Source organism: Idiotropiscis lumnitzeri, chromosome 10 (genome assembly GCF_059441095.1).
Source record: "Idiotropiscis lumnitzeri isolate Australia: NSW breed Sydney's pygmy pipehorse chromosome 10, RoL_Ilum_1.0, whole genome shotgun sequence".
Lineage (NCBI taxonomy): Eukaryota > Metazoa > Chordata > Actinopteri > Syngnathiformes > Syngnathidae > Idiotropiscis > Idiotropiscis lumnitzeri.
Genome location: NC_142400.1, coordinates 16,729,866 through 16,744,378, shown reverse-complemented (window position 1 = coordinate 16,744,378; position 14,513 = coordinate 16,729,866). Strand labels below are relative to the sequence as shown.

The following is a 14,513-nucleotide window of genomic DNA, read 5'->3' as shown; positions in this document are numbered from 1 at the left end:
ATTGTGCTGCGTAATCCCTTCAATATTATTTTCTTATTGTCAGTTTCAACCATTGAAAAGAAAACCACAAAAGAGTTTGTTTTTTTTTAATAAAAATGATCCTATGTGTCCCTTTGCACAAACAGAAAAGAAGAGAATGTTCTTTGCATTTCACAGCTTTGCACAATTTGCCATTCTAATTAGGTATTTCTCATAAATAATAGAAAAGCTAATCTTCCTTCTTGGCTATGTGTAACATGCTCACATATGGTGCACACGGTGCAAACTGGCAACATTTCCGTACCAGGTCACCTTGACACCATCTTTGCCATTTGTGCCATGTCTGGAGGCAGGAGTCATTTTTAAAGGTGCAGCTGTCTATAAATTATTAGAAATCATATATTATGTAGGGCGGCACGGTGAAAGACTGGTTAGCATGATGGCCTCACAGTTTAGAAGTGGAGGGTTTTATTACGGCTCCGGCCTTCCTGTGTGGAGTTTGCATGTTCTCCCGTACCTGCGAGGGTTTTCTCCGGGTACTCTTGTTTCCTCCCACATTCCGAAAACATGCATGGAAGGTTAATTTGACACTCTAAATTGCCCTTAGGTATGAGTCTGAGCGCGGATGGTTGTTCGTCTATATGTGCCTTGCGATTGGCTGGCAACCAGTTCAGGGTGTACCCCGATGACACACTGAATTGCCTGTAGGTGTGTTTGTGAGCGCGGAAGGTTGTTCGTCTGTGTGCCCTGCGATTGGCTGGCAAAAAAGTCCAGGGTGTACTCCGCCTACTGTCCACAGATAGCTGGGATAGGCTCCACCATGAGTAGAAGCGTTTCGGGTCATGAATGGATGAATATATTGTTAATTCACAAGATACTTATATATATATATTACCCCTGTTTTATACAACAATTGGTTGAAAAGCACAAACTATCTCCCATGAAAATAAGTTATTTATTCATTTTATTTATTTATTTTATAAATACAATGTCTCCTCCACTAAGTATGCTTGAGCCCGGGGTATTTCTAGCAAGCAGCATTGTAGACTTTATGGATGAACCCTTTAACCCTCAGTCTTCAGGCTCCATGGCAGTGCTCATTGATTTTAGCCCCACACTGCTGAAGTGCAACATCAATCAATACACTAACAAGTCTTCATTTATACTTGAGAAATCTAGTTTGCAACTCAGTGGGCATGAAGTCCTATTATTTTCAATGTGACCAGACATGTATTTTCTGTATTCGCCCTTGGGCATCTCTTGCAATGGATACTTCCTGGTACATGCATCAGGGCAAACTCAAGACAATTCCTGTCATATAAATTGTGTATTTTATGTAGGATCATGTACTTACTAAATAGATGTATGAGTAAAATGCTATTTTGTGGAAAAAATACGTGCATACATGTAAAAAAAAGCGATATAGTTGATTTTGATATCACATTTTCAATGTATGTTTAAAAGATCCACTATCCTAACCGAAGAGCAATGGGATTGAAGCAGTTTTCCCCAAACTGCTGAACAAATAACTAATACTAAGTGAAGAACACATTTTGTATTTTTTTTCTCCAAAATCAACTCACTCACCTATTTTATATTATTGAGGTACTATGTTTGACCTGCATCATTTTTAATTCGCAAAAAAATTGTTGACCCCTGCATATTGGCTGTTAGAAACTCATGGATTCACATATTCGTAATTAAAAAAATATATAATTACAATAAAAAACATTTTTTTTTAGATTTTCCCCAGTTTTTCTGGGATTTTTTTCCCCATTTGTTAGTTTATGGGTGTTAGAACTGCTAACGAGGAGTAACATAACTATTCTTTAAATTCTCTCAAATGAAGACACCTTGCGAGGAAACAATTGGAATGGTAAGTTATATGACACACTCTTTTTTATGTGGACACCACAGTTAGGGAAATTCATAATGTTTAAAATTGATTCATAAGGGTGGCACGTACATATACAGTATTTCAATTAAGCTTAGCTCGGGTCAAGTCCAGTCAAGTCAAATTTATTTGTATAGCCCTTAGTCACAGGAAGTCTCATAGGTGACGGTGTACCCACAGTCTTCCTCCACCGATCTTAACCCCCAGGTGGGCAAGGTAAAACTCAAATCCCCATCTTGGGAAAAGTGAGAAACCTTGAGAAGCGACCGCAGCGTGGGCAATATTTGACACATAGAATGAAGTTATACAACGTTAGTTGAAATAATGTGAGCCAACCAAATAGAGCTCTGCAGGAAGATGACTTCAGCAGAGCTGGTCCTCGTCCAGTTGCAGCACCTCCGAGGATGTGGTCAGCCGTCGATCTGGAACCGGTCAGTTGCTGTAAAATCAAAACTGCTACTTCCAAATGGGTCACCATCACCGAATTCCCAAGCTGGAGAACTGTGGGCAGAAAAAAACAGAGCCCTTGACAAAGTACACAGTAGACTTAATTTTCATTTAATAAACATGGAACCTACTTTATTTAATTATTGGGTTATTGAAAATACCTGTTCATAATATATATTTCGTCCCAATGTTTTCAAAATTTTTAATCAGCAAAAATATTCATCAGCACAGTACCGGGATGATGACCACCCCCCTCAACCACCCCCCTTATTTGCCTTTTTTGGTATGATCCGCTCCTCCCCCGTCCCCCGTCTCACCGGTGGTACTTTCTGTTGGTAGAAGGTCAAACGACTCCGCATGTCTCACTGTGTTTATGTTGTGTGCATTCCTGATATGTTCCGCGAGTTTTATTTATTTATTTATTTTTTTATTTTAAACGCCAATGATGTTTCCTGCACGGTCGTTTCACGTCGCTCTGAAAGTAAGTACAGTCCTCCTCTCCACCACCGCTATTTGCTGTCTGCCAAACGGCTGTGGCTGCTTGTGTTGTCATCATGACCGGCTGGTTTCCTTATAAACATTTCATGTTTGTAAAGTGTTGTGTTTCGCTGCAGCCTGCCCGAATCATTGTAAACAACTGGATGGTGATGTCTTCTCGCTGAATTATAGTTGCACTACTTTCAAAAAGAAATTTTGAGTTCCTTTATTTGCTGCTTTACTATTACATTGTGAAATATTTTGGGGACATTTATTGGCGGTATATTAGCTTAGAATAAAGTGCATCTAAAATGGAAATATATGGTTAAGCCTGCTTTTATCTTAGTACGTATATACAGTACACGATACATGCACACGGGCCGATGGTGCAGGTGCATATTCAACCATCATAAAGACTTAAAAAAAGGAAAATGAGAACACACTCATCCTATTATCAACATTTATTTGTAGTGTGTTTGCAAATTAAAAAAATAATTATGAAAAAAAAAATTAAAACTACAAAATCATACAGGTATATGCCCATGTATAATACTTATTATTATTATTATTAGTAGTAGTAGTAATAGTAGTAGTAGTAGTAGTAGTAGTAGTAGTATTGCAACAGCAACAAAATAGGAGGCTTAAAAGAAGAAAATACTTAATACAAATACTGTATTATGTAACATATACAGTGTAAAGTAAATAAATGAAATAATCATACCAAAATCTGAGGAAAGATGTTTTTTTTTCATTGCATGTTTTTCATCCTAATGTAACTGTTCTTTATCAATAATTAATACATTATTTGATTTAGAAATTAATTCCATACCGTAATTTTCTAATTATTCCATCCCTAATTTGATCAAACACTAATACATGACTCTACTATCTTGGAGCAATAGGTATGGTATTTGTCAGTTTTACATTTAGGATGTTGGCTATGCCTGTATTGAAAAAGTGTGAGCTAGCGTGGTGAAATATTTAAAATAGCAAATCTTAACGCTGTTTACAGTCTTTTGGGAATTCCTGGTGTCATTTGGCCATTATATGACACATTTGATCCATCCACTTATTTTCAATACCACTTATCCTGTTCAGGGTCTTGAATTTCTAGAGGATATCCCATCCGACTTCAGGCAAAAAAGCGGCGTGCGCCCTGAACTGGTCGCTAGTTAGCCACAGGTCACACATTGAGACAGACAACCATTCACAGTCACATTCACATCATCACTGAGTGGGAACTGAACCCACATTCCCTGCTACAAAGTCAGGAAAATGTACCACTGCACCAGCCGTCACCATAGTTTTGGGATCTTATTGCATATAGCAATCAGCATGTGTTTATGTGGGAGTAGAAACTTCATTCCTCAGCAAATGGAAAGCTCTGAGGAAGCGAGATTTAATGAACTGAGTCATCGCGGTCTGCCCAAAAGTCCCTGCTGTGAAGTTGGATGTTGCTAAAGCTATTACACTATTACATAATACAATCAGGTATAGACCCATAAGGTGTACACTGAGCAGCCTCATGGGGAAGATGAGGGAAGGTCCTATATTGTCTCCGTAATCTTTTATTGCACATGCAAAAAAAAAAAAGTGCACTGGTCCGCGTGATCGGTTTGCTGAGCTGATATCATAGCAGCATTTTTTGCTCTTTCTTTCTCATGTAAGACTAGTTCAGTCAGGATCAGTGTGACTGACAATATGGGAGGCACAGCCAGCCATCCACACTAAATATACATAAAATATATTTACATGATCTGACAGTTATGCAACATTAGTCCACACATGTACTTAACTAAAATGGAGTAATGCACATACATACAAACACAACTTCAACAACAAATTTCATGCTCATATTATGCACGGTCCTACTGGAATTCATTAATCCCTCATGCTGCCATCATCACTGAGCACTTGCTGTTACCAATTGATTGATGTGTTGATATTAATGCCAATGACACTCGCGAATATTCACACAGAAGACATTATTGCATACAAAGTGTTTCAAAAAGGCTCATTCAATTAGGTGACGGCTAGTAAAGCTGTTTTCTGTTTTTATAAATTTCAAGTGGGACTATGCAATATGGCGGTAAAATACTTGGGATTCTAATAAAAAAACCCTCATATATATTATATATATTATATATATATATATATATATATATATATATATAGTGCATAAACAAGCAACGGAAGTGTGCAAAGAGAACAGTAGATTGTAGACGATAGCTGTTAGCCGAATGTGTCGACTGAATGCTACGACTTATTAATAAAACGCAAAAAGAACCCATGCAGTCGAACCGAACCGTTTAAACAAGTTTCAAAAGGTCGCCAGGCCTAAAAAGCACTGGGGGAATGAATCTCAAGCTGCGTTGATAGAAACCCACATGGGTCTCTTTTGGTTGGCTCGTAATTTCTGACGGACTGCGCGGAGTATTAACAGCTGCCGGCATTACATTTCTCTTTGCAACAATCAATCACTTGTGAACATACATGCACGTACACAAACATACACGCAAGGACAGACGCATGTACACGCACATACACACCCCCACGCACACATGCATGCACACACAAAACACAACTGACTTGATGCCCGGTAGGGCTATTTTTTTCCAAGTATGCCTTTTTGAGAGATCTTTACATTTTTCCTAATTTTGTACCCTTAAATGTTGTAGTGAAAACTGGTTTAACATTGCTGTCTTGTGGGTTGACCTCTTACAAATGTTTCATCAGTGGTTGTGAGAAAGTGCAGTCACCAAGAGAATTATGTGGTTTATAAGTAGTTCAGTTCTGTGTAAAGGATGTGAACTGACGTCGGAATATTAACCTCTCTGAGTCATGGTTTTATTTATATATTTATTTTTTTGCAGCAACAGCAGTAATGACATATTGTGTGTTTCATTCATAATATTGTATCATACTGTATTATATTTAATTTATTGTACTTATCTATTTGCGTATTATGAGTTGTTGTTTTTTAATATTGTATAGCCCGATACACATTTATTCAGTTGCTTTGGGTCGTCGTTGCGGTTCTGGTGCCATCTGCAACTAGTTTGGCTGCAGTTCTACATGTCGGTGTTCTGCAACAGTACAGATGCAACAAAAATTGGGAACAATATAGAAAAATTAGAAAAATGTTGACCCAATTATGGTGTGCACTAGCATGTTCGTTGGCCGACAGAGAAAGGTTGCAACAGCCCCCGGGGAAATCCCTTTTTTTCCTTGACTTTTGCGCTATATTGTTTTCAGTGACATAAATTAGGTGGAAAAAGTATCAGATTTATAATTGAAAAATTCATTTACTGGAACAAAATCATCTTAATCGTTGTTGTTGTTGTTAATATTATTGTTATTATTACTTTATGACTATATATCTGTTTTGATTAGTAATTATGAACAATCAGAATGCAAGTGCTGTTATTTTTTTAAACTGATTGTTCATGTTGTGCAGTAAAAAACGTAAATTATTGTAGAGCAGGGGTGTCAAACTCATTTTTGTGGACGGGCCACATCGTAGTTGTGGTTTCCCTCAGAGGGCCGGTATGACTGTGAACCCATATAAATTGATTGGAAAGCCAGTTTTGAAATCCGAAGCTAGTAAGTAACTGTTCAACAATTTTTCAATATATTTTAAAAGGGAAGGATTGGTAACAAATAAATGGCAATATCTCATATCTCAGTGTTGTTCAAAGTGAAGAAAATATGCTAGAAACAGGAAGTTGATGCAGATGATTTGCCCTTTGCGGGCCACATAAAATGAGGTTGCGGGCCAGATCTGGCCCCCGGGTCTTGAGTTTGACACATGTGTTGTAGAGAGTATTTTTGTCCAAGTGTAGTATTTTTTTGTTATTCTTGCAAATTAGCAGGAAATTGGAAACGCCTCGACATTGAAAGCCGAACAGGGAGAAGAAGCGTTTTCAATGAATAAGATTGCAATAAGATCATAAACCGGGCTGTGTAGCTGTGATTTATTCACCTGTACTGTAGTGTTACGCTATGCGATTCCAGGAATCCAAACGTCACCGCTTCCTGGGAATGCATCCTTGCATTATGCCTCAAGGCCTCATGTTAACTTGGTATAAATATCAGAAGACGTTATTTTGATACTGAATGTGCACAGTGTTAAAGTAAATGGCTGTTGTTGATGTTCACAGGCAATGACCCCACCATATATTTTGCATTGCATTCAAAGGAGCGTGCGACTTTGTAGTCAAACAGTGAAGTGATTCCCTCCTGGCTTTGCTTGTATACTAATGCCCAAAGGAATGATTGGTTTATTCGCTTTTCTCTGGTTTTTGCTTTATCTTGTCTCCCTCACTGTTATCCTGTTGTCTAACGATGATCTCAAAAGAGACTTAAGAAGGATAAGCATCTTCAGCTGTCCTCTTTAATACTGAACAGGTAAAGTATATGAGGGGAGGAAAAGTGGCGGTTGTGTTTTGTGAAGCGAGCATGGTGTGTATTAGCTTTACCTCCATACAGTAAACGTAGCCGTGGAACTTGTTGGAGGATTACTGAGGATTTGCCACGCTAAGCCCCAGGAACCCAGTCCAGTGACCCGCTTCGTGTCTCCTCCCCCTCCTTTGACCAAAACAACAAACTGCCCTTCTCTTTTATTTGGCCCATGTTGCACAGGAGACTGACCAGAATCACATTTTTACAACATCCATCCATCCATTATCTGAGACAAACATTTGCTCGTACAAGTTCATTATGGTCTTACAGTAATCCCTTCTTTTGATGACTCAAGTCTTGTGTTACATTAAGGAGAAACTCAAAATTTCATTGTGAAATTTGTACCTAAATATTACCGATTACCCACATGTGAGATTCATTGTTTATTTGTTTTTTTTACACCTTCCAACCTCCTGACAAAGTAACGTCACAAATATGCGCCACACAAAGACGCATGAATTTATTCTGATACATTATCAACCATAGCATGATGGCCTCACAGTGCAGAGGTCGTGGGATATATTCCTTCTCTGGCCTTCCTGTGTGGAGTTTGCATGTTCTCCCTGTGCTTGCGTGGGTTTTCTCCGGGTACTCTGGTTTCCTCCCACATTCCAAAGACATGCATGGCACGTTGATTGGACACTCTAAATGGCACCTAGGTATGATTGTGAGCGCAGATGTTTGTTTGTCTTTCTGTGCCCTGCGATTGGCTGGCATCTCGTTCACAGTGTACCCCGGCTACTGCCCGAAGACAGCTGGGATAGGCTCCAGTACACCCCGCGACCCTTGGGAGGAGAACCGCCTTAAAAAATGATGGATGGATATATTTGTATGATAAAGGATCCCTCAATCATTTCGGTTGCATCTGTCTTTAAATTGGCAGACAAAACGTTTCTGTAGACTTCTGATTTAGTTTTGCTGCGGCCATCATTTGTTACATCAATGAGCTCATACTACTTTGTAGAATGAGCTATGCAATCCCTAAAAATGACATCGCCTCCACTCCCTTTCACAGATGTGTCACTATCTTTGCTATCATCAGCTTTCATCTTTCTCATCACTTTGTTTAATCTTTGACTCATCAATCCATAAATTCTTCCCCAATCATTTTTTTGACTCTTTACTTTTTGGCTGGCCTTTCTGTTATTCTTGCTAATAACGGCTTTGCATCTTTTAGCCTTTGTACTTTGATTTGTAAAATCGTCCTCAAACTGTAGATTGCAAAACGATTTACTTCCTGCTCTTTTGAGGTTGTTGCTGATGTCACCGTTCTAGGCCTTCATCACTTGTTAACTACAAATGTTTGCTGCATATTTGATTAACTCACCTATTGACGAATTGGGATACGGTGTCTATTCGGCAACATAATGTGCTGAAAAATACGAGAAGCAATGAGTCATGGCGCTGTCAGCCAACTACGCCAGATTCCGTACACATCACTCTGCCATTTGAATGATCAAAAGAGATGTGTATTTCAAAACAGAAGTGGGGCAATGCTATTGGCATCGTGCGTCTATTATGTTTATCTTTGGAAGTTTGCTTTTGGTTCCACTTTAGGACAGTGTTTAAAAGCTGACGCTAAGGAAGGGTAAGGGTTTTTTTTTTCTTTTTGTTTTTTTTTTTTTGACACTCCTCAGGCATTTGCTACTGTCAGCCCATTTCCCTGCCAGAAAAGACTCAGCAGAGAAAAGTCCCCTGCCCACTTGTGTACGTCTTTTAACATGATGTGACAGTGTCCCAGCTTCCTTTTGTACCTTGCCATGAGCTACTGGATGCTGTAAATTCATCAGCCTGCAACATGCATCATCTCATGAAAAAGTTTGAGACTAAATAGTAATGCCTTAGCAGGCTGTTTGTGTTAGAAAAAAATCGTACTACTGGAAACATACTGATTTGAATACTTTTGGATAATCTGTGTATAATCAGTTATTAACATGATGCCTGGGCAAGTATGTGTGCCCATGTATATTAAAAAAAGGACATTTTAATTTGATATAATACTGAAATTATTGTCTTTTGTTAGCCCATGCCAATTAAAACCAAAAGTAAATATTGTGAGTGTGAAAGCAATGCATCATAGTGCTGCTCGATTTTGGGAAGAAAAAATATCATTAATCCGTATTATTTCGGTAATAATTGAATCAGAATCAGAATGTCCTTTATTTATGTTCTTTGCAATATAACGAATGATTTAAGTAAATATATCAATTAAATTAAATAACGATTACTTAAACAATCATATATTTTTTGGAACAAACAACAAACTTTAAACATGGGCTTTTATTAAGACAAATGCAATTCTTTGAAACACTTTCTTTTTGTCATGTTTCTGTTTGTTTTAGTAGTTTTTTTCTCTTTCCACCTGGAGTGGAAGGCATTCCCTCCAGTGGCGCACCTGTCATGCCTTTCAGTTAGTTTAGTATAAAAGGACTCCCAAAATGACAACCAATGTCGGATTATTTGTCTCCAAGTGCCGAATTCTCTAGACGTTCCTTGTTTTCATCCTGTATGCCATTGTCACAATTTTTTTTGCCTGGTTTTTGTAAGTATTAGTTTGATTTCTTGTGATTTGTCTCGGTTAGTCTCACACATATTTAGATTTCCTTCTCCATCGGTGACAACACATTTCCGTTTATATTCATCCTTGCCTTTTGCAAGTGTTTTTGGTTTTCCATCCAATTCTGATTTACCATATTAATTCACTGATTTATTGTATCACTAAGAAATTCATGAATACTTAAACCTGAACCCAGAATTATAACTAAACTGTCTGCTGGCCGAGTAGTCCTACACAACAGTTGTGTTGCGTCCGATTATTTCCAGGACCAATAAACCGATAATATATGACTGCAATGACGGAGGAATAATTACATGTAACCTGCCTCGTTTGACCGTGTGGAAGAACTTTATTACATTTTTACCATCATCATTTGCTCTAACATTTTTCAAAAGTAATACCAAGGTAATGTTTCAGTTTTGCAAGTCTCTCATCTTGAATTTTATTGTTGTCATTTCTTTCACTTCCATCACTACTTTTTCATTGCTTGCAGCAATAATCAAGTCATTACACCCATATTATCATCACTTTCTCGCCTTTGGTTACTAATGCGCGTTTTGCCCAAATATTTATGCAAAATTTTGTTCTAATTTCTGCCAGACTGTTTCAGTCTATAAAGCTACTTTTGGAACTTGCACATAATTTTTCTCCCGTGTTTGATTTGACTTCATAGCCTTTGGGCTGTTCATTGTAAATTTGACAGTTCACTGGTACCTTCAAGTTTACTTTCTTGACATCCATCTGATGCAAAATCAGGTTTTTACATTTACACACTAATATTCGTCTGTTTATGTTTGCAGTGGGTGAAAATGTGTCCTCATAATCTACAGCCATCTTTTTGCTATATCCCTCTTGCATCTCATCATCCATGGCATCGACCCATTTCTTTTTGTGTTGGATGATGTTATGACTTGACTCTATGCTCCCCGTTTATTACACATTAAACGAGAACAGGAATCAACATTGGTGAGAATCTGGTCATCACTTTCCTCACAACTTATGTATCCCCTTCAATACCCTAGTTTCTTTCACTCTCTGGAAGGATGCTGTCTTTGTTTGTTTGGTGACTCACAGGTGCCATTTGATTATGTGCTGTTCTATCCCTTTTGGGCCCACACTGATGTTTGGTGCACATTGGTTTGCCAGTTCTGTATCAAGTTGTCGTCACTTGTCAATGTTGTTGTTTCCTGCTCTGCTACTCCTTTTACCACAAACATCTGTGTTTTTGCACTTTTCCAATGTCTGGCTAGAACACCAAATAGGCAGGGCAATTTATGTCATACCTAACATAGAGTGCCATGTCACATTTGAAGTGTAGTTTCTTTTTGTCCTGTTTTTAGCAAAGCTTCTCATGTGAATGGAACATATCCGTGATGTGACACACATGCGCACAAAACACGACGTTGAGTGATCTGCACAAAAAAAAACCCAAACAAACAAAAAAAAAATGTAACATGGCGCAGTGTTTACAATTAATAAAGGTTCCCGCATGAAGGAGCTCATTTTATAATCTCATATCAATAGAGTAGAAATATTTTAGGGATATGAAGCGATGGCGATGCTCCTCGATCGCCTCATTTCATGCAGGTGGCTACTAAAGATGACATCATGTTATTGCTGCACGTAACAAATTACTCAGGTTTCTAGTGGGATTAAATTCAAGTCAAATATAACATCAGCACTGTTAGTATATTATAAATCACAATGGGTTTTAAACCTGGTTTAAAAAAAAAAGACCATCAACAAATACAATATATTCGTAGTATTATTCTTCCTTTTGTGGTGGCAAATACTGGATTACACCCAATGAACAGAAATTTAACAGTAAAGGGACAATATGGCGAGAACAAAACTGTTGGTAATCAGAATAATGTGAACGTACAGCATTTTTTATTTTATTTTTTTATCTGTTGTGTTTCAGGCAGTTGCAATCTTCCGCGTTGTATTTTGTAGCAATTTGTAGGAGACTACGCCACACAGTTTTTTTTCCCAATATGCTGTCCCAGTTTGAAATCCATAGTATAGTAAACACTTATGTAAATGTTTTGTACAGTGAGGAATTAAAGCAAATCCCATGTAGGATTAGAGAGGGGGCGTTTTCATTCCCAACAAAAACGGCCTGCATAAAGTCATCAACAGTTCAGATTCCAATTTATAGGATTTCTTTTCAATCTGGTTTCTTTTAAAGCGATGGCGGTAAAATGAAGAAACCTTCTTCACTTGAAAGAAGTTATACTTCCTACAATACCACCTTTCATAAAGAAATTGATTCCAAATAAAAGGGCATATCAGTCTGTTCTTCACAGTTACTTATGCAGTCCAGCTTCACAAACTTACAACTCAGACGCAGAGCATTTGTCCATACTAACAAAGATACTTACTCCCACAGCTTCTACAAACTTGAAACCTTCTTGAAACCCATTAAATCAGAACATAGTGCGACAATATTATAACAAGCTAAACGTCAAGGTTGAGGTGCAGTATTTGGAGCAAATTGAAGAACTGAAAGGACTTGACCGACGTCACCACAGCTCCCTGTTGAAATCCATCTATCACCTCAATGCCGAATTGTTTGATTTATTTTCTCACATAGATGGCTTTCATTATTCAACGGAGTGGAAATGCAGTTGAAAGAGAGAATGTTCTTGAAAGTTGTTGAAAGAGCTCTTCAGTTCTACCCTGAAATTGGTATCACACACAGCACTCAATTTCGAACAGGGCTATTGAGGCCATTCCCTCACTTAGCATGAATTTAGGAATACTTGCATGATCCAAGAGGTGTACATTCCTGCATTTAATTACAATCGCCAATTACAATAAAGTTGGGATGTTGTGCAAAAGGTAACTAAAAACAGAACGCAATGATTTGAAAATCCTTTTCAATCTGTATTCGGTTGAGCACAATACAAAGACACAATATTTAATATTCAAAATTATAAATTATAGTAATTTTTTGGGGGGGGGCAAAAATTCTCTCAAATTTGAAGCCTGCATCATGTTGCAAAAAAGTGGTGGTTCAACAGAATTAATAAAACTGGACTCATGAAACAGGTTTAGACGAAAAGGATGGTGTCTCTAGCAAAGTTGTAAAATAATTTGAACGTAAGCCAGGGTCATGCTCAACCAAGGCGTGTCCTCTAATTAGCATCACAGGTGTCTTCAAACTTGAAAGCAGTCAGGTGACATTTAGTCACTGCGCTGTTTGGTGAGGTGTAAACGCACTAAACATGGAACAGTCGTAGCGCAGGAGTAAAGAAAATAATAGGGGCGGCACGGTGGCCCGACTGGTTAGCACGATGGCCTAACAATACGGAGGTCGTGGGTTCGATTCTAACTCCGACCTTCCTGTGTGGAGTTTGCATGTTCTCCCCGTGCCTGCGTGGGTTTCCTCCGGGTAATCACGTTTCCTCCCACATTCCAAAAACATGCATGGGAAGTTGATTGGACACTCTAAATTGCCCCTAGGTATGAGTGTGAGCACGAATGGTTGTTCGTCTCTGTGTGCCCTGCGATTGGCTGGCAACCAGTTCAGGGTGTACCCCACCTGCTGGTTGAAGGCTCCTGCTTCGTTAGGCTCCAGCACTTCCGCAAACCTCGTGAGGAGAAGCGGCTTGGATAATGGATGGATGAATGAATAATCTTGCCAAACTGCATGTTGACACGCCAGAACGCTGGAGATAAGATGCCATTTACAAGCCATCTATCACATGTAAATAACAATGGCTGATGGTGTTTAGCCCATGTCCAGAAATTGAGTGCCCATTTTCAAAATGGCTTTGCATTTCCTTCCGGGCTAACATGATCCCCATTACTGCAGAAGCAGTAGCAATTGGGCCTTGTGTATGCCATCAGACATAGGTGAGGAAATTAATAGTAGAGAAAGAGGAGATGGGAGACTGAAGGCAAATATAAACAATGGGGAGGTGCTGGCGAAGGACAGACTACGGGGACGCTGTTGTAGAGCAGATGAGTCATATTACTGCAGCGCTGCACAGATTGAAATGCCACTGCAGTTGCTGAATGTGCACATCATTTTTGGCTGCATTAAAATGCCTTCATATTTAATTATTCTCTTTGGTTCTTAGAGGCACATATGTATCCAACGAGGAACTTAACTTCATTATTTACAATTGACAACACATTTGCTTTGTAAAAGGCAAGTTTGTTTGTATAGCACATTTCATGTACAAGACAACTCGATGTGCTTTACATAAAACATTAAAATCATTACAGAAAGAAAAACATTAAAACATTATAAAAATCATAATAAAATAATATATAATGAGGAGACTAAAATGATAAAAACTAAGTGCCATTCTAGCTAAATTAAAATATATTTTCAGCCATTATTTAAATGAACTAACATCTTGAGCGGACTTCACTTATCAGGGAGTTTGCGCCACAGGTGGGAAGCCTAGTAACTAAACACTGCTTCACTATCTTTTGTGCTGGTTCTGGGAACACAAAAGAGACGTGTCCCAGACGAGCTGGGGGTGATGCTTCAAAGCTTACTAGTGAATTTTGCACACATTTTGGTCCCAGACCATTTAGAGATTCATAGACCAGCAGCAAGATTATTTGACTCACCGGAAGGTAGTCTAGTTTTATGAGAATAGGTCTGATGTAATCCAGTTTCCTGGTGTGTTTACGGACTCTGGCAGCAACATTTTGGATCAGCTGCAGATGCCTGATTTTTAT

At 38.5% G+C, this 14,513-nt stretch overlaps 1 protein-coding gene across 1 annotated transcript in view; it reads left to right on the top strand.

Annotated features, from left to right (window-relative positions):
• Positions 1-2,636: 2,636 nt before the first annotated feature.
• oxr1a (oxidation resistance 1a) overlaps positions 2,637-14,513 on the top strand; it is a 152,478-nt gene continuing 140,601 nt past the window's right edge. The window contains exon 1 of the mRNA XM_088306088.1: positions 2,637-2,801. The gene's annotated coding sequence lies outside the window, so the exon portion shown is untranslated. The remainder of the gene's footprint in view (positions 2,802-14,513) is intronic.